The sequence below is a fragment of the Malaclemys terrapin genome, chromosome 5, assembly GCF_027887155.1.
Source record: "Malaclemys terrapin pileata isolate rMalTer1 chromosome 5, rMalTer1.hap1, whole genome shotgun sequence".
Lineage (NCBI taxonomy): Eukaryota > Metazoa > Chordata > Testudines > Emydidae > Malaclemys > Malaclemys terrapin.
The window spans coordinates 107,799,859-107,825,855 of NC_071509.1; the positions used below are offsets into that span (position 1 = coordinate 107,799,859).

The following is a 25,997-nucleotide window of genomic DNA, read 5'->3' on the forward strand; positions in this document are numbered from 1 at the left end:
GGCCTGGCGGCCATCGGCGGGCGCCCCCCTCTGGCCTGGCGGCCATCGGCGGGCGCCCCCCTCTGGCCTGGCGGCCATCGGCGGGCGCCCCCCTCTGGCCTGGCGGCCATCGGCGGGCGCCCCCCTCTGGCCTGGCGGCCATCGGCGGGCGCCCCCCTCTGGCCTGGCGGCCATCGGCGGGCGCCCCCCTCTGGCCTGGCGGCCATCGGCGGGCGCCCCCCTCTGGCCTGGCGGCCATCGGCGGGCGCCCCCCTCTGGCCTGGCGGCCATCGGCGGGCGCCCCCCTCTGGCCTGGCGGCCATCGGCGGGCGCCCCCCTCTGGCCTGGCGGCCATCGGCGGGCGCCCCCCTCTGGCCTGGCGGCCATCGGCGGGCGCCCCCCTCTGGCCTGGCGGCCATCGGCGGGCGCCCCCCTCTGGCCTGGCGGCCATCGGCGGGCGCCCCCCTCTGGCCTGGCGGCCATCGGCGGGCGCCCCCCTCTGGCCTGGCGGCCATCGGCGGGCGCCCCCCTCTGGCCTGGCGGCCATCGGCGGGCGCCCCCCTCTGGCCTGGCGGCCATCGGCGGGCGCCCCCCTCTGGCCTGGCGGCCATCGGCGGGCGCCCCCCTCTGGCCTGGCGGCCATCGGCGGGCGCCCCCCTCTGGCCTGGCGGCCATCGGCGGGCGCCCCCCTCTGGCCTGGCGGCCATCGGCGGGCGCCCCCCTCTGGCCTGGCGGCCATCGGCGGGCGCCCCCCTCTGGCCTGGCGGCCATCGGCGGGCGCCCCCCTCTGGCCTGGCGGCCATCGGCGGGCGCCCCCCTCTGGCCTGGCGGCCATCGGCGGGCGCCCCCCTCTGGCCTGGCGGCCATCGGCGGGCGCCCCCCTCTGGCCTGGCGGCCATCGGCGGGCGCCCCCCTCTGGCCTGGCGGCCATCGGCGGGCGCCCCCCTCTGGCCTGGCGGCCATCGGCGGGCGCCCCCCTCTGGCCTGGCGGCCATCGGCGGGCGCCCCCCTCTGGCCTGGCGGCCATCGGCGGGCGCCCCCCTCTGGCCTGGCGGCCATCGGCGGGCGCCCCCCTCTGGCCTGGCGGCCATCGGCGGGCGCCCCCCTCTGGCCTGGCGGCCATCGGCGGGCGCCCCCCTCTGGCCTGGCGGCCATCGGCGGGCGCCCCCCTCTGGCCTGGCGGCCATCGGCGGGCGCCCCCCTCTGGCCTGGCGGCCATCGGCGGGCGCCCCCCTCTGGCCTGGCGGCCATCGGCGGGCGCCCCCCTCTGGCCTGGCGGCCATCGGCGGGCGCCCCCCTCTGGCCTGGCGGCCATCGGCGGGCGCCCCCCTCTGGCCTGGCGGCCATCGGCGGGCGCCCCCCTCTGGCCTGGCGGCCATCGGCGGGCGCCCCCCTCTGGCCTGGCGGCCATCGGCGGGCGCCCCCCTCTGGCCTGGCGGCCATCGGCGGGCGCCCCCCTCTGGCCTGGCGGCCATCGGCGGGCGCCCCCCTCTGGCCTGGCGGCCATCGGCGGGCGCCCCCCTCTGGCCTGGCGGCCATCGGCGGGCGCCCCCCTCTGGCCTGGCGGCCATCGGCGGGCGCCCCCCTCTGGCCTGGCGGCCATCGGCGGGCGCCCCCCTCTGGCCTGGCGGCCATCGGCGGGCGCCCCCCTCTGGCCTGGCGGCCATCGGCGGGCGCCCCCCTCTGGCCTGGCGGCCATCGGCGGGCGCCCCCCTCTGGCCTGGCGGCCATCGGCGGGCGCCCCCCTCTGGCCTGGCGGCCATCGGCGGGCGCCCCCCTCTGGCCTGGCGGCCATCGGCGGGCGCCCCCCTCTGGCCTGGCGGCCATCGGCGGGCGCCCCCCTCTGGCCTGGCGGCCATCGGCGGGCGCCCCCCTCTGGCCTGGCGGCCATCGGCGGGCGCCCCCCTCTGGCCTGGCGGCCATCGGCGGGCGCCCCCCTCTGGCCTGGCGGCCATCGGCGGGCGCCCCCCTCTGGCCTGGCGGCCATCGGCGGGCGCCCCCCTCTGGCCTGGCGGCCATCGGCGGGCGCCCCCCTCTGGCCTGGCGGCCATCGGCGGGCGCCCCCCTCTGGCCTGGCGGCCATCGGCGGGCGCCCCCCTCTGGCCTGGCGGCCATCGGCGGGCGCCCCCCTCTGGCCTGGCGGCCATCGGCGGGCGCCCCCCTCTGGCCTGGCGGCCATCGGCGGGCGCCCCCCTCTGGCCTGGCGGCCATCGGCGGGCGCCCCCCTCTGGCCTGGCGGCCATCGGCGGGCGCCCCCCTCTGGCCTGGCGGCCATCGGCGGGCGCCCCCCTCTGGCCTGGCGGCCATCGGCGGGCGCCCCCCTCTGGCCTGGCGGCCATCGGCGGGCGCCCCCCTCTGGCCTGGCGGCCATCGGCGGGCGCCCCCCTCTGGCCTGGCGGCCATCGGCGGGCGCCCCCCTCTGGCCTGGCGGCCATCGGCGGGCGCCCCCCTCTGGCCTGGCGGCCATCGGCGGGCGCCCCCCTCTGGCCTGGCGGCCATCGGCGGGCGCCCCCCTCTGGCCTGGCGGCCATCGGCGGGCGCCCCCCTCTGGCCTGGCGGCCATCGGCGGGCGCCCCCCTCTGGCCTGGCGGCCATCGGCGGGCGCCCCCCTCTGGCCTGGCGGCCATCGGCGGGCGCCCCCCTCTGGCCTGGCGGCCATCGGCGGGCGCCCCCCTCTGGCCTGGCGGCCATCGGCGGGCGCCCCCCTCTGGCCTGGCGGCCATCGGCGGGCGCCCCCCTCTGGCCTGGCGGCCATCGGCGGGCGCCCCCCTCTGGCCTGGCGGCCATCGGCGGGCGCCCCCCTCTGGCCTGGCGGCCATCGGCGGGCGCCCCCCTCTGGCCTGGCGGCCATCGGCGGGCGCCCCCCTCTGGCCTGGCGGCCATCGGCGGGCGCCCCCCTCTGGCCTGGCGGCCATCGGCGGGCGCCCCCCTCTGGCCTGGCGGCCATCGGCGGGCGCCCCCCTCTGGCCTGGCGGCCATCGGCGGGCGCCCCCCTCTGGCCTGGCGGCCATCGGCGGGCGCCCCCCTCTGGCCTGGCGGCCATCGGCGGGCGCCCCCCTCTGGCCTGGCGGCCATCGGCGGGCGCCCCCCTCTGGCCTGGCGGCCATCGGCGGGCGCCCCCCTCTGGCCTGGCGGCCATCGGCGGGCGCCCCCCTCTGGCCTGGCGGCCATCGGCGGGCGCCCCCCTCTGGCCTGGCGGCCATCGGCGGGCGCCCCCCTCTGGCCTGGCGGCCATCGGCGGGCGCCCCCCTCTGGCCTGGCGGCCATCGGCGGGCGCCCCCCTCTGGCCTGGCGGCCATCGGCGGGCGCCCCCCTCTGGCCTGGCGGCCATCGGCGGGCGCCCCCCTCTGGCCTGGCGGCCATCGGCGGGCGCCCCCCTCTGGCCTGGCGGCCATCGGCGGGCGCCCCCCTCTGGCCTGGCGGCCATCGGCGGGCGCCCCCCTCTGGCCTGGCGGCCATCGGCGGGCGCCCCCCTCTGGCCTGGCGGCCATCGGCGGGCGCCCCCCTCTGGCCTGGCGGCCATCGGCGGGCGCCCCCCTCTGGCCTGGCGGCCATCGGCGGGCGCCCCCCTCTGGCCTGGCGGCCATCGGCGGGCGCCCCCCTCTGGCCTGGCGGCCATCGGCGGGCGCCCCCCTCTGGCCTGGCGGCCATCGGCGGGCGCCCCCCTCTGGCCTGGCGGCCATCGGCGGGCGCCCCCCTCTGGCCTGGCGGCCATCGGCGGGCGCCCCCCTCTGGCCTGGCGGCCATCGGCGGGCGCCCCCCTCTGGCCTGGCGGCCATCGGCGGGCGCCCCCCTCTGGCCTGGCGGCCATCGGCGGGCGCCCCCCTCTGGCCTGGCGGCCATCGGCGGGCGCCCCCCTCTGGCCTGGCGGCCATCGGCGGGCGCCCCCCTCTGGCCTGGCGGCCATCGGCGGGCGCCCCCCTCTGGCCTGGCGGCCATCGGCGGGCGCCCCCCTCTGGCCTGGCGGCCATCGGCGGGCGCCCCCCTCTGGCCTGGCGGCCATCGGCGGGCGCCCCCCTCTGGCCTGGCGGCCATCGGCGGGCGCCCCCCTCTGGCCTGGCGGCCATCGGCGGGCGCCCCCCTCTGGCCTGGCGGCCATCGGCGGGCGCCCCCCTCTGGCCTGGCGGCCATCGGCGGGCGCCCCCCTCTGGCCTGGCGGCCATCGGCGGGCGCCCCCCTCTGGCCTGGCGGCCATCGGCGGGCGCCCCCCTCTGGCCTGGCGGCCATCGGCGGGCGCCCCCCTCTGGCCTGGCGGCCATCGGCGGGCGCCCCCCTCTGGCCTGGCGGCCATCGGCGGGCGCCCCCCTCTGGCCTGGCGGCCATCGGCGGGCGCCCCCCTCTGGCCTGGCGGCCATCGGCGGGCGCCCCCCTCTGGCCTGGCGGCCATCGGCGGGCGCCCCCCTCTGGCCTGGCGGCCATCGGCGGGCGCCCCCCTCTGGCCTGGCGGCCATCGGCGGGCGCCCCCCTCTGGCCTGGCGGCCATCGGCGGGCGCCCCCCTCTGGCCTGGCGGCCATCGGCGGGCGCCCCCCTCTGGCCTGGCGGCCATCGGCGGGCGCCCCCCTCTGGCCTGGCGGCCATCGGCGGGCGCCCCCCTCTGGCCTGGCGGCCATCGGCGGGCGCCCCCCTCTGGCCTGGCGGCCATCGGCGGGCGCCCCCCTCTGGCCTGGCGGCCATCGGCGGGCGCCCCCCTCTGGCCTGGCGGCCATCGGCGGGCGCCCCCCTCTGGCCTGGCGGCCATCGGCGGGCGCCCCCCTCTGGCCTGGCGGCCATCGGCGGGCGCCCCCCTCTGGCCTGGCGGCCATCGGCGGGCGCCCCCCTCTGGCCTGGCGGCCATCGGCGGGCGCCCCCCTCTGGCCTGGCGGCCATCGGCGGGCGCCCCCCTCTGGCCTGGCGGCCATCGGCGGGCGCCCCCCTCTGGCCTGGCGGCCATCGGCGGGCGCCCCCCTCTGGCCTGGCGGCCATCGGCGGGCGCCCCCCTCTGGCCTGGCGGCCATCGGCGGGCGCCCCCCTCTGGCCTGGCGGCCATCGGCGGGCGCCCCCCTCTGGCCTGGCGGCCATCGGCGGGCGCCCCCCTCTGGCCTGGCGGCCATCGGCGGGCGCCCCCCTCTGGCCTGGCGGCCATCGGCGGGCGCCCCCCTCTGGCCTGGCGGCCATCGGCGGGCGCCCCCCTCTGGCCTGGCGGCCATCGGCGGGCGCCCCCCTCTGGCCTGGCGGCCATCGGCGGGCGCCCCCCTCTGGCCTGGCGGCCATCGGCGGGCGCCCCCCTCTGGCCTGGCGGCCATCGGCGGGCGCCCCCCTCTGGCCTGGCGGCCATCGGCGGGCGCCCCCCTCTGGCCTGGCGGCCATCGGCGGGCGCCCCCCTCTGGCCTGGCGGCCATCGGCGGGCGCCCCCCTCTGGCCTGGCGGCCATCGGCGGGCGCCCCCCTCTGGCCTGGCGGCCATCGGCGGGCGCCCCCCTCTGGCCTGGCGGCCATCGGCGGGCGCCCCCCTCTGGCCTGGCGGCCATCGGCGGGCGCCCCCCTCTGGCCTGGCGGCCATCGGCGGGCGCCCCCCTCTGGCCTGGCGGCCATCGGCGGGCGCCCCCCTCTGGCCTGGCGGCCATCGGCGGGCGCCCCCCTCTGGCCTGGCGGCCATCGGCGGGCGCCCCCCTCTGGCCTGGCGGCCATCGGCGGGCGCCCCCCTCTGGCCTGGCGGCCATCGGCGGGCGCCCCCCTCTGGCCTGGCGGCCATCGGCGGGCGCCCCCCTCTGGCCTGGCGGCCATCGGCGGGCGCCCCCCTCTGGCCTGGCGGCCATCGGCGGGCGCCCCCCTCTGGCCTGGCGGCCATCGGCGGGCGCCCCCCTCTGGCCTGGCGGCCATCGGCGGGCGCCCCCCTCTGGCCTGGCGGCCATCGGCGGGCGCCCCCCTCTGGCCTGGCGGCCATCGGCGGGCGCCCCCCTCTGGCCTGGCGGCCATCGGCGGGCGCCCCCCTCTGGCCTGGCGGCCATCGGCGGGCGCCCCCCTCTGGCCTGGCGGCCATCGGCGGGCGCCCCCCTCTGGCCTGGCGGCCATCGGCGGGCGCCCCCCTCTGGCCTGGCGGCCATCGGCGGGCGCCCCCCTCTGGCCTGGCGGCCATCGGCGGGCGCCCCCCTCTGGCCTGGCGGCCATCGGCGGGCGCCCCCCTCTGGCCTGGCGGCCATCGGCGGGCGCCCCCCTCTGGCCTGGCGGCCATCGGCGGGCGCCCCCCTCTGGCCTGGCGGCCATCGGCGGGCGCCCCCCTCTGGCCTGGCGGCCATCGGCGGGCGCCCCCCTCTGGCCTGGCGGCCATCGGCGGGCGCCCCCCTCTGGCCTGGCGGCCATCGGCGGGCGCCCCCCTCTGGCCTGGCGGCCATCGGCGGGCGCCCCCCTCTGGCCTGGCGGCCATCGGCGGGCGCCCCCCTCTGGCCTGGCGGCCATCGGCGGGCGCCCCCCTCTGGCCTGGCGGCCATCGGCGGGCGCCCCCCTCTGGCCTGGCGGCCATCGGCGGGCGCCCCCCTCTGGCCTGGCGGCCATCGGCGGGCGCCCCCCTCTGGCCTGGCGGCCATCGGCGGGCGCCCCCCTCTGGCCTGGCGGCCATCGGCGGGCGCCCCCCTCTGGCCTGGCGGCCATCGGCGGGCGCCCCCCTCTGGCCTGGCGGCCATCGGCGGGCGCCCCCCTCTGGCCTGGCGGCCATCGGCGGGCGCCCCCCTCTGGCCTGGCGGCCATCGGCGGGCGCCCCCCTCTGGCCTGGCGGCCATCGGCGGGCGCCCCCCTCTGGCCTGGCGGCCATCGGCGGGCGCCCCCCTCTGGCCTGGCGGCCATCGGCGGGCGCCCCCCTCTGGCCTGGCGGCCATCGGCGGGCGCCCCCCTCTGGCCTGGCGGCCATCGGCGGGCGCCCCCCTCTGGCCTGGCGGCCATCGGCGGGCGCCCCCCTCTGGCCTGGCGGCCATCGGCGGGCGCCCCCCTCTGGCCTGGCGGCCATCGGCGGGCGCCCCCCTCTGGCCTGGCGGCCATCGGCGGGCGCCCCCCTCTGGCCTGGCGGCCATCGGCGGGCGCCCCCCTCTGGCCTGGCGGCCATCGGCGGGCGCCCCCCTCTGGCCTGGCGGCCATCGGCGGGCGCCCCCCTCTGGCCTGGCGGCCATCGGCGGGCGCCCCCCTCTGGCCTGGCGGCCATCGGCGGGCGCCCCCCTCTGGCCTGGCGGCCATCGGCGGGCGCCCCCCTCTGGCCTGGCGGAAAGCCGACCAAAAGCCATATGGCTGCAGCTTTTTAAGGCCCAGCCGCCCTGGCCAGGCATTCCTTTTCTATGGCTGGAGAGTTCTGCTTCTGGGACAGCAGCTTTCTGCTCACATACCCGATGGGATGTCTCTCCCCCTTTCCGTCAATCTGCATTGGCGCCACACCCAGCCCTCTTCTGAAGCGTCAGTGAACACCAGAAAGAGCTTGTCAAAGTCCTGCTTTACCAGCACCGAGCCCTTGACCAGAGCCTCTTTCAGAGCACAGAGACCCCTCTGCCACTGCGTGGTCCAGACCACCTTATCTGGATTTCCCTTCTTACATACCTTAGTGATTCGGGTGGCTATGAAGCTAAAGTGGGGAATGAATCTCCGGTAGTAGCCCACCATCCCAATGAAAGCCTGGACTTGCTTTTTAATCTGGGGAACGGGCCCATCTCTGATCACCTCCACCTGAGCCGGCTCTGGCTTTAGGCAGCAGCCCCCCATTTTGTGGCAGTAAGTGACTGGGGAGCAATAAAACAAAGTGGGATTAGCGAGAGATGGGCATGCTGGAGGCTCTGAGAGGTGCAATTCCAGGAGGCGGAGGAGCCTCCGGCTTAACCCCCAAGAAAGAGTAGACCCCTGAGAATGGCTGTCGCACTGAAGGGGTTCCTCCCAGGGATTGTGGGGAGCTGAGAGAGTACAGGCCTGTGAGTCCATGACCCCTTGGGAACAGCATGGAGATGGCCTATACCCATGTCCTTAAGAAGGACATTGTAGAGCTGTGCAGAGAGAGAGAGGGCCGCGCCTTGGAAAATTCACCAAGGCACAGCTGATTGCCCAGTTGGAAGAGAATGATCACTCTAAGGAGCCAGTTCCTGAGCCAGCTGGGGCTGCGAGAGAGGCTGGGAGCAGCCAGGCAGCCCATCTCTCCGACCAGCAGGGGATCTTCCCGACCGAGTTCCCCGTTGGTGGAGCTGAGACAGTTGGAGTTGGAAAAGGGACAGAAACTGAAAGAGCTGGAGGACCATGAGAAGGAATGGGAGGACCGTCAGAGACAGAATGAACTGGCGATGGCAGAGCTGAGAAGCGGAGAGACCCCTACCGTGGTGAGTGCGGACGGGCCCACGCTAGCTAAGCCCATAGGGAACGCAGATATAAAAGTGCTGCCTCAGTTTAAGGAAGAAGGGGATGATAGAGGTGCCTTCTTCACTGCCCTTGAGAAGGTCTGCAATGTGCACCAGGTTGACCCTGCAGACATCTTTGGCATCTCACCCCCTTACTGGGTCCCAAACCCATAGAGATGTTCAGCCAGATGGATGAGGTGGAAGCAAGGGACTATGAACTGTTCAAACAAGTCCTGCTGCGCAAGTTTGAGCTGACCCCCCGAGGCGTACAGGAAAAAGGTTCTTGAGTGTGCAGAAGACCCAGGGGGTGACCTATCTGGAACTGGTCACACTGATTGGGGAAATACACCCGCAAGTGGGTGAATGGGGCGGGGCCCAGACCAAGGAGGACGTGATTGAATTATGGAGCTGGAGCAACTGTATGAACTCTGCCCCCCTGACCTGAGGATGTAGTTTGCAGACAAGAGGCCGAAGGACCTGTGCCGTGCAGGGCTGCTGGCGGATGAGTTTGTAGTTAGCAAACTCGGGCAATGGAAGGGAATCCCAGGGGGACAGGCCCACGTCAGTGCAGAAGGGGGGGGGGGGGGGGTCACCCAGGGGCTTCCCTGAAGGAAGTCTTGGAGAAATCCCTCCTGAGAGGCACAGCCAATACCAAAGCTGACCCACCAGCCCCTGGAGACCAATGGGACCTGAGGTGTAATTACTGTGGGCAGGGGGGCCACAGATGGGCCCGGAGCCAAAAGCTCAGGGACAGAATGAGCAGACCGAGCCCTCAAAGGGGTTGGATCCCCAGGCAGGTGGGACTGGCAGTTTAGCAATGGCCCAAGAGGGAGAAGTCTCCCAGGCCAGCTCCTTGGGGAGGCTTGATGCTCAGTGTACAGGGTGGGTGTGGGGTGGCCCCTGAGGAGCGAGTGCCTCATTCCCCTGGAGGTGGATGGGAAGCAGGTCACTGGGACGTGAGGTGACACTGGCCCGGCCCGAGGTGGTGGCCCCAAACCGGCTGGTGTCCAACACCTACCTAACCCTGACGGGTGTCTGCGAGCCCCCATTTAAGGTACCCATGACCAGGGTACATCTGAAATAGGGGGCCAAGAAGGGCCCCAAAGATGTGGGGGTGCATTATCAGTTGCCTACCGAGGTGCTGATGGGGGGGAGTGACCTGGCAGATTGGCCGGGCAGCTCCCAGAGTGCCCTAGTCATCACTTGTAGCCAGAGCCAGCGAAGGGCATTCTGCCCTGACATGGGGGGCGGTGGCCTGCCGCGGGTGCAGGTTCCTACCCCAGCGGGAAAAGAGTCATTGGGGACAGGACTTGGCGGGGCTGCGGCCTGGGACCCAGCCACTGAGAGGGAGCAGGTCCTCATCCCTTCCCCAGCCGCTGAATTCCAGGCCGAGCTGCGGAAAGATCCCTCTTTAGAGAAGCTAAGGGAACTTGCTGGCCACAGCCCGGCAAAACCCCTGGGGGTAGGCTGCCTGGAAACATTCCTGTGGGAGAAGGGATTCCTGTCTTGGGAATGGGCTCCCCAAGGGGAAGTGGAACTGGGGGAGAGCGGGGGGGGGGGGGGGGAGGAGATCAGGAGACAGCCAGTGGTCCCCCAGAAGTACTACCGCAGGCTACTGTACCTGGCCCATGATGTCCCTCTCTCGGGATACCAGGAAATCCAGCGCACCAGGCAGAAGCTGCTACAGAACTTACACTGGCCTGGGATCTTTGATGCCATCCAGCAGTACTGCAGGTCCTGCAATCCCTGCCAGAGGGTGGGGAAGGCCCAGGACAAGGAGAAAGCAGCTTTGAGGCCCCCGCTCATCATAGAGGAGCCTTTCCAGAAGGTGGCCGTGGACATAGTGGGACCCCTCAGCAAGGCAATTCGGACAGGGGAAAAAAATACATTCTGGGGGTGGTAGATTTCGCTACTCCCTATCTTGAGGAGGTGGCCTTGTCTGTTTTCAGCAGAGTGGGGGGTTCCCCAAGGAGCTCCTTACAGACCAGGGCTCCAATTTCATGTCAACTCTGCTCCGGTGCTTGTGGGAGAAGTGTGGGGTCCGACGCACCTGGGCCTCAGCGTATCACCTTCAGTCCAACGGGCTGGTGAAGAGGTTCAATGGGACCCTAAAGATGCTGCTGAAAACCTTCATGAACCAGCACTCACAGGACAGGGACAAGTTGTGATGTTATTGATATAATCTGGGACCATATAGGTCATTGTTGCAACCAAGGTCCTGTAGTGACACCAAATCTGGTATAAAGGAGGTCAAATAAGGTCTCTAAGACAAGGTTCTGGTTTGCTGGTTATGTTTATGCGATCTGGATGCATCGATCATTGTTGTATTTAAAGTTAGAAGTATTGGCTCTATACGGTCTGTATTTCATAATTATGCTGTGCTTCTGGGTGACACCCCAGACAGGTTAGTGTCAGCTCTGCCTAGCCTGCTTGATGGCCCCTTAAGGACCATCGGCTATACAATTGACCCATTGAGAGAAGGCAAATATGCCTTGCAACTCAGCAATGTAGGCAGGGACTTGCCCATGTGACTCCAGACTCCATTTTGCTGTAATTTTCCATAGTAAGGACAAAGAGGTGTTCTTACACCTGGAAAAGACTATAAAAGGCTGATGCCTCATCTCCATCTCGTCTTCAATCCTGCTTCTTACCTCTGGAGGGACTTTGTGTAGAGCTGCCGTTTGTAGCAAAGGACTGATGACCCATCCCAGCTGGGGATGTACGCCAGAGACTTGATTTGAACCTGCAGCTTAGTCTATCACGGCTACAAGCCTGAACCAAGAACTTTGCCATTACTGTATGTCATTGATTCCATTTAACCAATTCTCTCTCTCCTCTATATCTTTTTCCTTTTATGAATAAACCTTTAGCTTTTAGATTCTGGCAACAGCGTGATTTGTGGGTACGATCTCATTTGTATATTGACATGAGTCTGGGGCTTGGTCCTTTGGGATCCAGAGAACCTTTTTTTCTTTTACTGGGGTATTGGTTTTCATAACGAGTGGCACTGTTGGTGATACTGGGAAACTGGAGTGTTTAAAGGGAACTGCTTGTGTGACTTGTGGTTAGCCAGTGGGGTGAGACCAAAGTCCTCTTTGTGGGGCAGGTTTGGTTTGCCTTAGAGGCAGAAAAACCCCAGCCTTTGGCTATAACTGCCCTGTTTTAAGCAATTTGTCCTAAATTGGCACTCTCAGTTGTGTCCTGCCAGAACCACCATCGTTACAGTGGCGTAGTCGTGCTAGGATCCACAGAACCAGGTCAATTAAGCTCTGGGTCAGAACCCCACGCCATCCAAATTTGAATTTTGGGATTGAGAGTTTGGTTGGTTAAAGAGCAGTTGCAATGGGTAAGCAAAGAGCATATGAGGGCCTTGGCAAAGAAGCCCTGGAAGATTTGTGTTCAGAAAAGGGGATAAGCTTTAGAAAGAAAGCTACAAATCAAGAACTGAGTGAGCTGTTAATGGCCAGTGATCCGGGGGCAAGAGCGCAGCCCTTACCGGAGGCTACAGAAGATGCAGAAAAAATGAGAGTACAGAAGGTAACAAATAAACTGTAACTTGAGCATGAAAGGAATCTAGCAGATCTTCGATTGCTGGAAAAAAAAACAAAAAACAGCTGAATTAGAAAGAGAAGCTGATAAGAGAGAAGAAAGAGCTCGTAAGGGGCGTCTGGAGCTGCTGGCTGCGGAGGAGAAAGCTCCACAGATGGAACAGGAGACGGCCAAACTTCAGCTCCAAGTAATGGAAGAGTGGAGAAAGTCATCACCACCTGGTGCTCCACTTCCCCACCGCCACAAGAAAAACTGGGAAAGGATGCGTCCCATTGACCATGATACTGAGGATAGAGAGGAGTTTTTGTCTACCTTTGAATGCCTCTGCAATCTGTACCAGATCCCTGATGATCAGCGAATGCCTGTCCTGCTGGCCAGACTGACTGGAAAAGCCAGGGAGGTATTTAATGAACTGGGGGAACAAGAAGCCTTGGATTATGAGCGGTTTAAAGATTCTGTGTTAAGGCCGTTCAAGGTTACTCCTGAATCTTACAGAGTTAAGTTTAGAAAGTTTAAAGTGTCTAATGATGGCACTTCTGTAGAATGTGCTCATAAGCCCATGGGCTTTGTTAAAAAGTGGGTTGTGGGAAGCAAAGGCGCATGGGAGTTTTGAAAAACTGCTGGATTTAATAATTTTGGAACAACAGTTCTTGGACATTGTGCCTGACCACGTGAGAGCAGCTGTGTGTGATAGGAACCCTGAGTCAGTCCTACGGGCTGCAGAGATTGCGGGTGCCCATACCCAAAACAGGGCTCGAGAAGGGTATAAACCCCCAGGGAAAACTAATCACCATTCTCCCCAGTTCAAGGGGGGGGGGGGTGGGGAGGGGAGGAAAAGGATTTAAAAGTAAACCTGGCGCTGACTATTCTAAAGGATCTCACGGGGGCCCAGAGGATAGGAACTCTCACCACGAGAATAAACAGGTTAAATGCCATCACTGTGGTGTGCTTGGCCACATGAGACCAGATTGCCCGACCCTGAAGGGCAGCCCAAAACCAGCAACCCCAAATGCCACGGTAAATGCTAATCCTGTTATAAACTCACAGGCAGGCCACACACAGCCCACCGTTGGTGCCCTGTGTGCAAATGCTGTTTCTGTGGTCTCTGAAGAATTTGACCTTAAAACTCATATTAAAGCTAAATATGGGAAAAATAATGCAGAGTTTATTACCAGTGCAGAAGTGAATGGAGTAAGGTGTATGGCATGGAGGGACACCGCAGCCGATATTACTTTGGTTAAAGCAAGTCTTGTCAGGGAGGAAGATTATTGGCCAGATGAAAGTGTAACTGTTGTAGCCTCAGCTGAGTATTTTGTCAGGGCGTCTTTGGCTCAAATCCACCTGAAATGGAAGGGATTTGAGGGCACCATGGTTGTGGGAGTAAAAAACACAATCCCTAAGGATCTTATGATTGGAAAGGATATTAGAGCTATGTTCAGTCAAGTTAACACAAACCAGGCACAGGAGAGGTTGTGTCTAAAGTTGTGTCTTTGGAAGGTTTTTCCAAAGGTTTGTCTTTGGAAAGTAGTAGTTTGGCTGTGAACGAAGTTTCTGAATGTCTGCCTGCCTAATGTTTCAGAAGTGAATCTGGAATTAGATCAAGCACAGAAAGATCTCATTGGTCAGGAAAATGTTTCTCAGGAGCAGCTTAAAGTGGATGGACAGATGGAAGCCCCAGCTGAGGGAGGAAAGGGTAGATTTTTAAGGGGTAATGAATTGGTGGCTAGTACAGCTTATACAAGTGAACCTGAAAAGGGTAACTCTCATTTGCAGACAGTAGCTCAGGGTAGTGAATAGAGCAGCAGTTTATCTGTTGGGAGTGGAAACGTGTCTGGTAAAGAAAGTTTGGATGAGCCTAGACAACCTTGTGAGCTGATGGCTTTATCTAGTCAGCAGTTTGGGAAGGCAAGGATAGCGGAAAATGAGGGCCCCTACACCTTACTTGTTTCCTGTGGGGAGAATTGTGACAGTGAAGGAAATGTGCCTGTGTCCGTCAGGGGTATTTTAACTTGCCTACGGAGGAATCTACCTCGGTCTCCAAGCAGTTGTCTGTGAACAGCCCTGCGTGCCGGGACAAGGGAAATGAGATCCCAAGCTGCGTGTTTGGAAAAGGAGAATGCGGCTCCGGCTCTTCTTTGTGAAGCAGACAGAAGGTGCCTTTCAGCCTGTGATGGTTGAGGATAGTGCAGTGGTCTCAGAGTTGGTTCTGGATTCAACTAAAGCCCAGGAAGGGAATGGTCCTAAGTTTGTGTCTGCTAGGGAGAATGGCACTGTAACTAGGTTGCATCCAGTTAGCGTCTTAGCAAAATCCCAGAGACCGGACAGTTCTGGTGCTTGTATTTTACCTGTTGCTAATGGGTGGTTGGAAAAGGATGTAGCAATTCTGTCTGATCAGGGGGATATCCTAGCCAGGACACCAGGAGAGCAGAAAGGTGATTTGACTGATGGTGTGGAAACTTGTGGCAAGAAGGAAAAACTTCCTGAACTTGTGTGTGGCTAGCTTGTTGGAAAGACACTGGTGTTGGGACAGGAATGTCTCCATGCTAATTCCTTAAATGAGCAGTCTGTGCTTCAGGGTGTGACAGATTTGGTTACTGGTGTTTCAGAGCAGAACAGTTTTATGGCTGAATGCTTGAGGCCGGCCACAGGGGAGAGCAAGCAAACTCTCAGCCTCAGCCTCTTGGGATTTGTGTGGTCTCTCTTTAGGACAGGAGTCCAGTCTTCAAATTGGTAGCAGCTAAGAATTTAAAAGCTAGTGTTTGCGTTGATGCAAATTACCTGACTGACTGGGAGAAGACAGACTTGCTAATAGCTGTTAGCACAGACAGCCCACCCAATCAGCCAGGGAATTCTGTTAAGCAAGAGAAATCAGGATTTAAACCTTCAGGACATGGAGGAAAGAGAACTTACTTTGGCAAAGGGAAGCCCCACGTTAACCCTAAAATGCCCAAACCCCAATGGTATGGAGCCAAAGGTGTGGCATAACAAACAGGATTGTAAATGGACACTTGCAATGAATTTGTTCTTATTGCCAACGATAATTTTTGTAACTAATGTGTTGCTATTACCAAGAACTGTAAAAATGTGCAATGTGCCTAATCTGGCGGGGGCGAGGGCGAGAAAAAACAACAAACAAACAAACCACACCACCTTGAACATGTTAAAAGAATTACATGAGAACATACTTTATGTTAAGGGCCTTGTTAAACTGATAATTCACAGTTGATGCCTGTGAACAGTATGGGAATTTTCAACAGGGGAAAAGACATTCCAAACCTAATGTGCTGTATGAAAAGGGAAACCGAGGCATACTACCACATTGCTGTCACGGCTAAATGCCAGGATTCCTATACTATAGACAACATTAATCTCTACATTGACTTGATGTTAACCGGGTTCCAAACATTTGCCAGAGCTTGTATGGATAAAGTAGCTATGTTCTTTAGCATTTGGCAAAAGAAAATGAAACATACAGAAACCATGCTGCAAGAGCAGATCCAATCCATTATTGTTCTAACCAAGTTTTACCTGGAGTTTGTAACGAGATTAAAGCAGGTTATTGAACGGGACTTGGATAAACCATTTCTGTTTTACACGAATACGGCTTCTAACCCAATACTAGCTGTAGTGAGACGGAACCAAGGATGGGGGGCTCTTGGGATGTAGTCAGTGATGTTGGAGTCATCCCTTCCTGCATCAGTTTTGCATTGGGGGTGTGACATTATTGATATAATCTAGGACCATACAGATCATTGTTGCAACCACGGTCCTGTAGTGGCACCAAAGCCGGTAGAAAGGAGGTCAAATAAGGGCTCTAAGACAAGGTTCTGGTTAGGATTATGCTAGCTGGATGCATATATCATTGTTGTATTTAAAGTATTGGCTCTATACTGTCTGTATTTCAAAATCATGCTGTGCTTCTAGGTGACACCCCAGACAAGTCAGTGTCAGCTCTGCCTAGCCTGCTTGACGGCCCATTAAGGACCATCGGCTATACAACTGACCCATTGAGAGAATGCAAATACGCCTTGTAACTCAGCAAAGTAGGCAGGGACTTGCCCATGTGACTCCAGACTCCATTTTGCTGTAGTTTTCCATAGTAAGGACAAAGAGGTGTTCTTACACCTGGAAAAGACTAGAAAAGGCTGATGCCTCATCTCCATCTTGTCTTCAATCCTGCTTCTTACCTCTGGAGGGACTTTGTGTAGAGCTGCCGTTTGTAGCAAAGGACTGATGACCCATCCCAGCTGGGGATGTACTCCAGAGACTTGATTTGAACCTGCAGTTTAGTCTATCACTGCTGAAAGCCTGAACCAATAACCTTGCCCTTACTCCAGTATCAGAGGGGGAGCCGTGGTTGTTGCTTTTTACAGATTCAGACCGAGGCTCCTGGGGCACCTTTAAGACTAACAGAAGGATTGGGAGCGTAAGCTTTCGTGGGTAAGAACCTCACTTCTTCAGATGCGAGATGACTTGCATCTGAAGAAGTGAGGTTCTTACCCACGAAGGCTTACACTCCCAATCCTTCTGTTAGTCTTAAAGGTGCCCCAGGAGCCTCTGTTGCCATTACCGTATGTCATGGATCCCATTTAACCAATTCTCTCTCTCTCATCTATATCTTTTTCCTTTTATGAAGAAACCTTTAGATTCTAAAGGATTGGCAACAGTGTGATTTGTGGGTAAGATCTGATTTGTATATTGACCTGGGGCTTGGTCCTTTGGGATCAAGAGAACCTTTTTTCTTTTGCTGAGGTATTGGTTTTCATAACCATTTGTCCCCATACCAAGTGGCACGGTTGGTGATACTGGGAAACTGGAGTGTCTAAGGGAACTGCTTGTGTGACTTGTGGTTAGCCCGTGGGGTAGGACCAAAGTCTTCTTTGTCTGACCGCTTTGGTTTGCGCAGCGGTAGAAAAACCCAGCCTTGGTCTAACTGCCCTGTTTTAAGCCATTTGTCCTGAATTGGCACTCTCACTTGGGTCCCACCAGAACCAGTATTTACCCCAGCTGTTGTTCCCCTACTGGGAAGGGGCCCAGAAATCAACCGTGTTCTCTCCTTTCGAGTGGCTGTATGGGAGGAGAGTAAGGGGACCTGTGGACTTGTTGAGGGACGAATGAGAGGGGAAGGCCTCCCCGATGGAAAATCAGAAGTGGAGTATGTACTGACTTTCTGGGAAAAGCTTGCTGAGCTCATGGACTTGGCCGGGGAGAATTTAGCCAGGGCCCAACGTAAGCAAAAGGTCTGGTACAACCGCCCAGCGCGTTCCCGCTCCTATGCTACCGGGGACCAGGTGACAGCTCTCATTCCCATAAGAAAGAACAAACTACAGGCTGCCCGGGACAGGCCCTTTAAGGTCATCAAGCAGCTGAATGAGATCAACTATGTAGGGAAACCCTTGCGGCCAGAGTCAGGCGCCAGCACAGTGAGAGTCCATGAAAATGTTACATTTCTTCTGGGATGATTAGATCCTCAACAGCTGAACACATCTTTATGAAACTTAGTCAACCTAAGAATGGCCATACTGGGTCAGACCAAAGGTCCAGCTAGCCCAGTACCCGGTCTTCCACCAGTGGCCAATGCCAGGTGCCTCACAGGAAATGAAAACAACAAGTCATCATGCGATCCACCCCATCGCCCATGCCCAGTTTTGGGCAAACAGAGGCTAGGGACACCATCCCTCTTTCCAACAGATTTTGCAATTTAAAGCAGATTCACCCAGTCCCTTAACTGCCATCATAAAGACACACGTACATATGCTGGACGTGGATGTTCAAGAAGCAAACTTTTACATTTCTACCTTTCTTGTAGGACTCTCCGGGCCAAATGTTTAACAGACCTCCTTACAGGCTTCAACATTTGTAGGCAGATTTCTTTGCATGGCAAATTGATCAGTTACATGTAGTTTCTGGATTTGCTTAAGACTTTGTGCAAATGCCAAGGTTTGGTCCTAAAAGATCTGTTAGCTAGCAGTCAACAGGAAACCAAAACCTACTTCTAAAGCAGATAACTAAAAGTTACCTATTGACTTTGAAATATTGGCCCCACCTCCTCAGTATCTACTGCCTGTCCATTAGTCCTTCCCAGAAGGTCAGTAACAAGAGTAGCCACTTTTATACAGAAAATATGGGCATGCCAAGAAAAGACACCATCAAGGTGAGTTGTCCTAACCCCCTACAACAAGGTATCATGTGGATGTTAAATTGAGGGGAAGACAGTCCCTAAAGTAACAGATTTTTGTTTGAGACTTCCAGCTATGCACAACAGAAGCAGGAAACAACCCCCCTGCCCATCCCAGATGAAGCCCTGGCTGCAGCAATACATGCCTTTACCTTCCACTCTACTGCCTCAATCAGCCCAATCAAGATGAAGCTTCAATTGGTCCAGCATGCTGGCCAAACTCCTGACAGCATCACCTTGGCAACAGCTTATTAGGCCACGGTCAACGCTCTGGAGTGTCTCCCCAGTGCTGGATTTGCTTTGCGGTCCTAGGCCTAATCTATAAAGCCCCAATAATGTGAGCTAGATCGGGGCTCTGTGCAACCCTTCAAGAATACACCAAGCCACACAGGAAATATGACTGACAGCGCTTGGGGGGGGGGGGGGGAAAACAAAACAACAACAAGCCCACCACTCACTGCACAAGTTACACTTCCCTCTGGAGCCGAGAGCCCTCACCTGTGGAGCATCCCTCTGCTGGGGATCAGGAAGAGCCCATATATTTTACAAAATAAAATGCTGGAACATCCTTGAAGGCCTGCCCCAATAGAGGGCAATGGGGCAACCGTCTATTTCTGGAATGGGACACATTTTGAAAATAGATCCCAGAGGGCTCATTTCTATACAGCAATGAACAATTCTTGTTCTAAATAGAATGGTGTTAGCCACCTATATAAAGTATTCGAGCGATGGCTGTTTTACTGTTGGCTAGTGTAGATACATACCCAGCAGCACTTGGCCATGGCACCAGCTGCACTATTACCTAGTGCTTCTATTTTGTGAATTACACTGGGGGGGGATGTGATCCTTTAGTTGGGTTTATTTTCTTCTTTGGGGAATCACGGCTTGCTATGCCAGTGAACAAATGAGTCAGGGGATCTCAGGTCTCTTTGCACGTATGGAATAGGCACATGTATGTATACAAATGAACTGATGTCTGCATGGATATGTTCTGCTTCACCCCAACCCCCCTACTTTTTGCAGTCCAGCATCTTGAGAGTGACAAACACACAAGCAATTCTGAACCATGCAGGTTATGACCTCAGACAGTTAGTGAGCTGGTGAAAAAGGAGTATTTAAGAAAGCACATAATTACAGGAAAATTTAAATGCCACAGTTTTTGGCAAGAGTAGTTCAATCGGGGCTAAGGAAACTGAGGCATTTAGACATACATGCATACCTGGTTGGATGGTCTCTACACTATGCTGTTTAAGACCCTTTATCAAGGCTTTCCATTGGCATTTATACCTGGGAAGAGGAAGAGTTCTGATCTTAGGTTGAAATAATCCTGGGAAATGTAGTTCAGCAAGGGACTACAATCATTTGAATTCGCTGAATTGCAGCATCAAGTCTGTTCTATTATTCTGAGCTACAATGGCTCAGAACTACTCTACCACAAAAGATCCCACATTCCTTCTGCCTTTGAAAAACATAATTAGGGCACTGACAAACATTTAGTTTCAGATTTTCAAAAGGTAGAATGGTGGGAGCTGGCAGGTATGGGGCACTTTTGAAAGTCTGGCCGCTTCACTAAAGCGCCCAAATGGGAACCGAGCTCTTGAAAATGTGGCAACAAGGGATCAATTCTGCTACAGCACATACGTCCGGTGTCTTAGTAGTAAAGTTTCGCACTGGATTCAGGGGATGACTCATGGAATGAAAGTACTGCTCAGTGAAAGTAAAGGAGAGAGGAAGCCAGCCCTTAATGCACAGAATGGGCCTTTTCTAGTGTGGAGTTTATTGTGTGTGCAGCACAATTTATGTAGAATTAAAACAAACAAAGACAGTGTGTGCAGCACAATTTATGTAGAATTAAAACAAACAAAGACAACCTACAACCAAATTTGGGCTAGGCCAGGAGCTAAGTAAATTCAAAGGTTAGCAGCACAATTATTTATATGACTTACCAGCAATACTTATCCCATCCAAAAAAGAAGAATTTCCAAGTAGGCAATCTTGGAGTTCATTTCTTCCAAAGGACCTATGGAATATCGAAGTAAACATTTCAAAAGCACGTGCAACCTGGAGTTGTTCCCCCACCCCCTGAACCGTGTATCCAATATGGACAAAGTAAATCACTTCATGTTAACTTGCTGTTGAAAGAATCCCTTCTGCAGAGAGGGGTCTAGCAGCACATGTACTCACGCAATATAGAAGTGGCCAAGGTCAGTCAGTCAGTCATTTACTGGTCACCAAAGGTGCTGTCATCAGCTGGATGTAGACTAGGGCTGAGATACAGTGCTTGCCGTGAGGGGTAGGAAAAGAGAGAGCGGACAAGGAAAACTACAAAAGTGTAGTTGTTTCAGACACGCTGCAATTAAAGGAATTTAAGAAAAAGCATTGTAACAGGGTTTACTCACCACCCTGCACTGCCTCATGGCCAGGCATGGCATCACAGTATCCTTGTGGGGTAGCAGCCCTTGTCAACAGTCACTCTGGGGCTGTGGTGGTTTCTTTTAGATAACTCACCCCTCCAGCCAGGGCACAGTCTTTAGTGCGGATGGCTGACCCTGGAAGGAACAGACTAAAGTTCTAAACTCTCTTAATAGAAATCAGAAGCTTCCAGCCTCTCCACAGCTCTTCTTCAGCGAGGTCACATTCAGACTGCAGCCCCCTTCCTGGGCTCAGCTACCCTTGTACACCACTTGCTGAGGGCTAGTAGGGGAATCCAGTCCCAATCTCAATTCTGGGTTACAGCCCAGGGCCCTGGACTGCACAACCAAGTCAAATCCTCTACCCATAGTGCAGTTTTCCCTGCACCATTTCCTTCCTCACCTCTTTCCTTCCCTTCTCGGTCTCCCAATCTGTCCCCTGGGTGCTCACTCAAGCCCCTGCAGGCACCTTTTGACTCTCTGCATTCTCTTTCCTCCAGCCCTTCCTCAGCTGGGCCCACTCAGTAGTTAAACCTGGAATCACCTAATTTCTCTCAGGTGGGGCCCATTCTGTAATCAGGGCTGGCTTAGTCAGAGGCTCTCTATTATTATCTCAGAGCTCTGGATGAGCTCTGAGAGTTGATCTCTCTCTTTCCATATATATATAAAAAAATTATTGTCAGGCTTTGGCTCTGATCCTCTTACACCAATCACTGTAACTGACTTCTACTCTGGGTTATCTGGTTTCTTTTCATGATATTGGTCTCATGTTGGGCCAGATTCTCTCCCCCTTATGTTGACTAGTACAATACCCCACAAGCAAGCCCCATTGAAATCAGTGTTAGTAGAGTGAGGTATTACTCAGTGTGAGTAGGGGTGACAGAATCTTGCCTATTATGTCTAACTAGTCTTTCTACACGTAGCAATACCAATTAAAGGCTGTTTTCTAAAGATTACACTTTTAAAAGTAGATTTTTCTCCCTGCCTAATGCAGCTGCCATCTTGTCCTTAAGATGCAGCATGTTCCAGTCACTCTGTTTTCTCGGTCATGGAAAATTTCTCTTTGTTCAGTCTTTGGGCCCAATTCTGAGAAGTGCTCAGCACCCACTAGTTCAGTGGGAGTTCAGGGTGATCAGGACCTTGCAGGAAGTGGTTAGTGTCTCTTAGGGTTAAGCCCTTTCTTTGATGTTTTTCCTTGACCTGAAATGAAAACAAATCTAGACCGAAGAGTATGTTTTACTCTGTGAGTATGAGCATGAAAAACATCCTTCCTGAGACGTGGAATCACCTTTCCCATAGCTTGGCGGTTCTTCACCTTGTGTAAGATTTTGTGTTTAGGTAACAACTATAGCACCTCTGTCTTGTCTATTTATGTCCTTCTGCTTGTACGTCAGTCTGTGTTGTGATTAGGGTGACCAGCTGTCCCGATTTTGGGGTCTTTTTCTTATATAGGTTCCTATTACCCCCCCACTCCCTGTCCCGATTTTTCACATTTGCTGTCTGGTCACCCTAGTTGTGATCCTGTGTGTCATATCAGTGCACTTGCATTTCCTCATACATTATACAAAGAAGTATCAGACAGATGTTCAAGGAGCAGATTTATACCACACAGATTTATACCTGGGGAGGATTGATGCATTCTGACTTGCATATTTAGTCTATGTTTTTGAAAGTCAGAAAATGTCAACATAAAAGCTAGTTTAACATTTGATTATTTTCCAAATGTCAGTTGCATTGATGCTGCAATTATCTGCGCATTTGACCATCACCAGCGTGAACCCACAGTCAAGTAACCGAAAACAATCACCCCACTAAATATGAAATTGGTCTTTTGTGAAAGGAGTTGTGCTGAAGGGTTGCCACGTTGTCAGAAGTTCAGACGAATATAGGCCGAGATGAGCTTTTCTTTTAGCCAAAAAGTTCCCCGAGGTTGGAAAGCCCCTCAAGAGAAATTAGGATTAAAGGGGTTTAGTTGATGGCCCTTACTGGTTATCTAACACAGTTTTGGTCTAACAGGGAGATGAAGCTATCCATAAAAGGAAAAGTACAGGCAAGCTTGACAGAGACCGAGAGAGAGAGGAAAAGGAGGAGAAATGATGTGGGAAATAGGCCATGACATTTGTTACGGTGCCATAATTGTTAGATGAACAGTAGGAGTAAGGGAAATATAGAAGATAATTATACAGACCTAGTGGGAAGATCTGTTATTTTCTAAAAGGTATTTCTAGACTGGACAGCCCAACAGCGTTTGGCATTTTATAAAACCTCTAGCTTGGTGAAACAGTTTTTATGATGGTGTCAGGACAATAAAGATAACAGTGTCTAGTAGAATGGAGAAAACATCCTCCCCAAAACAGAAATGGTGGAACAGTAAACTGGGTGCCTTGTATAAATATACAGGGATGAACGCGAAGAAAAAAGACACTAAAAATTGTGAAAAGAAACCACCACAGGAAAAATCCGTCTCTCGCTTAGCAAGAAAATGAGGCGAGAAACACAGAACACATGGGACCAAATGGGGCCACCTCTCATCAAAGCTCAAAAATCTGGCTTTGGGTGGACTGTTTTGCCCCTGAGCCTGCTGGGTTGCCAAGGAATAGCTGCAGTGGTGCTCTAGTGGTAGAGACAAATGGGGTTCCTATACACCTCATCCATTGGTTGTCACCTACTACAGCACAGAGCTGTCTAGTGGCTACACCCGCAGCCCTCCATTCTGTTGCAAAGAAAGGCACCACAAGAGTTCAAGGGCATAGAGACTTCCCAGCACACACCCTGCTCTCAGCACAGTACCGCTATTCTGCTTGTATTCTGGTCTGGTATATAAACAGAGGATAGGGCAGCATGTGTGACTTAATATAGTGGTTGACTAGTTTCTAAAATGTTTGGGAGGTTTCCTACTCTAGGAGGTGCCGGCTTTCATTCTTTTCCACAGCAAAACTGAGCAAAACGGAAGGATGTGTAATCTGATTTCATGAGGTCTTGCCCAAGAAAAGCAAGTATGTCTTAGACCACTTCACCTTTTTACATTGTAGAGACAGTCTCCCTTTGTACAGCTTATAGCCGGTCTAGAGTATCTTCTATCCTGAGATGCAGGACTGAAGGGGATAGGCCTGGGAAATACTTCAGTAACCGCAACACATTTTCAGTGTGTATATTTTCCTCACATAATGCGCTTGAACTGTTTTAAGCATTTTGCTCAATTTTACATAAGGTGGTTACATCTTTACAAAAGGAAATATGATTGTATGTATAATGTACACGTACAATGTAGCATGTGCAATATAAAGTGATGCTCCCTGGCCAATGCAATGTTATAACAAATATGTACACGTGGGACTCAGTTATGGCTCTAAGAGTGGGACGGGGGAGCTGCACTGCCTGAGTGGTGGAGGTACAGAACATCACACCATGAAAATGTTACATTTCTATGGGAGGATTAGACCCTCAATAGCTGAACACATCTTTATGAAACTTGCGGCCACCGTCGATACCGCCTCTGGCCTTGCAGCCAAGCAAGTCAGTATGTACAGCTTTCCTCTGGGTGTCTTCTTAGGGAAACGACCCAGACTATCTACACCTACATGCTGAAATGGAACCTCAATTATGGGGAGTGGCTGGAGAGGGGCCTTGACCTGGTCCTATTGCACCTGGGAGCCATACAAACTCTTCCTCAAAGTCTAACTTCTTCATTACGCCTATAGTGCAGAGGAGAACCTCCTGACAATCATTCCATCACACCGTTTTTAAGCTGTGCTATGTGGAAGAATCTTTTCATCTACTTAAGAGCCATTTGAGGTTATCCATCATCTATGACTTTAGGTCTTCCTGTGGGAAAGCCAGCCACAGGTAGATAAAAGGGGAGGAAAACTCCACCTATACATCCCCACTTAAGCTCACCTTTATCATCCCACTAGCAGACTTTCATCATAGAAATAGATGACCCGATGACTTCTGCACGGAACACAAAATCTTTCCACACAAAGCGCCTGAGTGTCCGCATCACTTCTAGGGCTTTGTGAGACCTGCCTTCTGGTCCCGATCAGCGTGGTTCCATTACAGCCACCCTGCCAGGGCTGCCCCAGGCTGGAACAATGGGTGCTGGGGGTGTGAAGTTTTAAGTAATAAGAGCCACCAAACCATGGTCTCATCGTATACTGGGTTTGCAGTTTTGTTCATTTGCTTTCAGTACCCCGCAACATCTTCCCCTGGGATTTCACCCTGGGGTGGAATACAGATGCCCAACACCGCTGGAAAATCATGGGAGAATGGGGAGCATAGCCCAGGACAGTCTGGGGGCTCTGCTAAGTCTGCTTTCTCTGCTTTGCAGTGTGTCTTTCAAAAATTTGAAGCAAAAGTCTCAAATTTCTTATAAAAGTGCAGGAAAACTTGGGAGACTCGAACCAAATTAATGTGCATAAAAATGTTTTCATGGTTTCTTCGTGTGATTTTTCTTTTCTTGTTGAATTAAAACACATTTCTCTGCAATGATGGAAACTCCAGCACAACAGTCTGCGCTAGGGCTTGAGATCCAGAAAATGAAACGTGACCACAGGAAGGGAAGAGAATTAAACAAACCAGAAGAATTCCCCTGCCCAAGCAAAGGGGAAGGCAAATGTTAAAAGAGAAGGAACCAGCAAAAGTGGTGAACACTGAATTTCAATTTTAAAAAAAATATTTGAATTCTTTCATCCCAGGGACACACTTGGTAAAAAAATACCTAATGTGACTTCTCTGCATAACCTCCTTCTGACCACATTGGAAATCATAGTCATCTATGTGGGTACCTCTCTAGCATGTTTTATTATCCTAATTGCTCATCCTGTTTTGTGATTTATTCTCAATTTTTCACTACTGTCTGCTACTTGGAGTGATCAACAGGACATGATATTCACACCTTTCAACTACATCTATTCCTCAGCTCCGGTATGAATATTAAGATCGGGAAATAACAATTAGTTAAGGTTTCATTTTCTCAGAGCACACTCTCTCCTATAGTTTCACAGAAGGAAGAGACCGACGGTTTGTGCTGTCTACATTTTAAATGTGCCGTCTAAATTGGTGGAAATGGTTAAAGTTGAGATTTGACAATATTTTTGAGGGGCCTAAACCTTTCCTCCAGAGACCCCCCCTGTCCCTAATCACCCCTAGGCCTCCCACGGCCTATCCAACGCCCCCATTCCCCATCCCCCGACTGTCCCGCCCCTCAGAGCCTCTGAACCATCCAAACCCCCCACTCCCTGTCCCCTGACCATCCCCCACGAGACCCTCTGCCCCTTATCCAACCCCTCGGCCCCGGCCCAGCACCTTTAACACACCGCTCAGAGGAGCGTGTCGAAGCCAGACACGCTGATGCGCCGATCCCCGCAGCCCCGCCCCCCAGAGCGCTGCTTTACCGTGTTATAGCCGAATTCCTGTTATAACGGGCCGCCTTATAGCGGGGTAGAGGTGTACTTCCCCTCCACCCCTAAAGTACTCTGACTTCTACATATGTAGTGTGTTTCTATTATGATCAGGGTTGCTATTCATTCATCTGTCCTCATG

General features: G+C 57.6%; 1 long non-coding RNA gene across 2 annotated transcripts in view; it reads right to left on the reverse strand.

Annotated features, from left to right (window-relative positions):
* The window catches only part of LOC128838423 (uncharacterized), a 28,157-nt gene extending 3,824 nt beyond the window's left edge, over window positions 1–24,333 (reverse strand). Inside the window, exons 1-2 of one of the 2 annotated variants that reach the window (XR_008445179.1) lie at window positions 20,230–24,333; window positions 19,992–20,065 (exon numbers count right to left, since the gene is read on the reverse strand). This is a non-coding gene — a long non-coding RNA (uncharacterized LOC128838423). The remainder of the gene's footprint in view (window positions 1–19,991; window positions 20,066–20,229) is intronic. The other variant, XR_008445178.1, reaches the window with a different exon arrangement.
* Window positions 24,334–25,997: the final 1,664 nt, after the last annotated feature.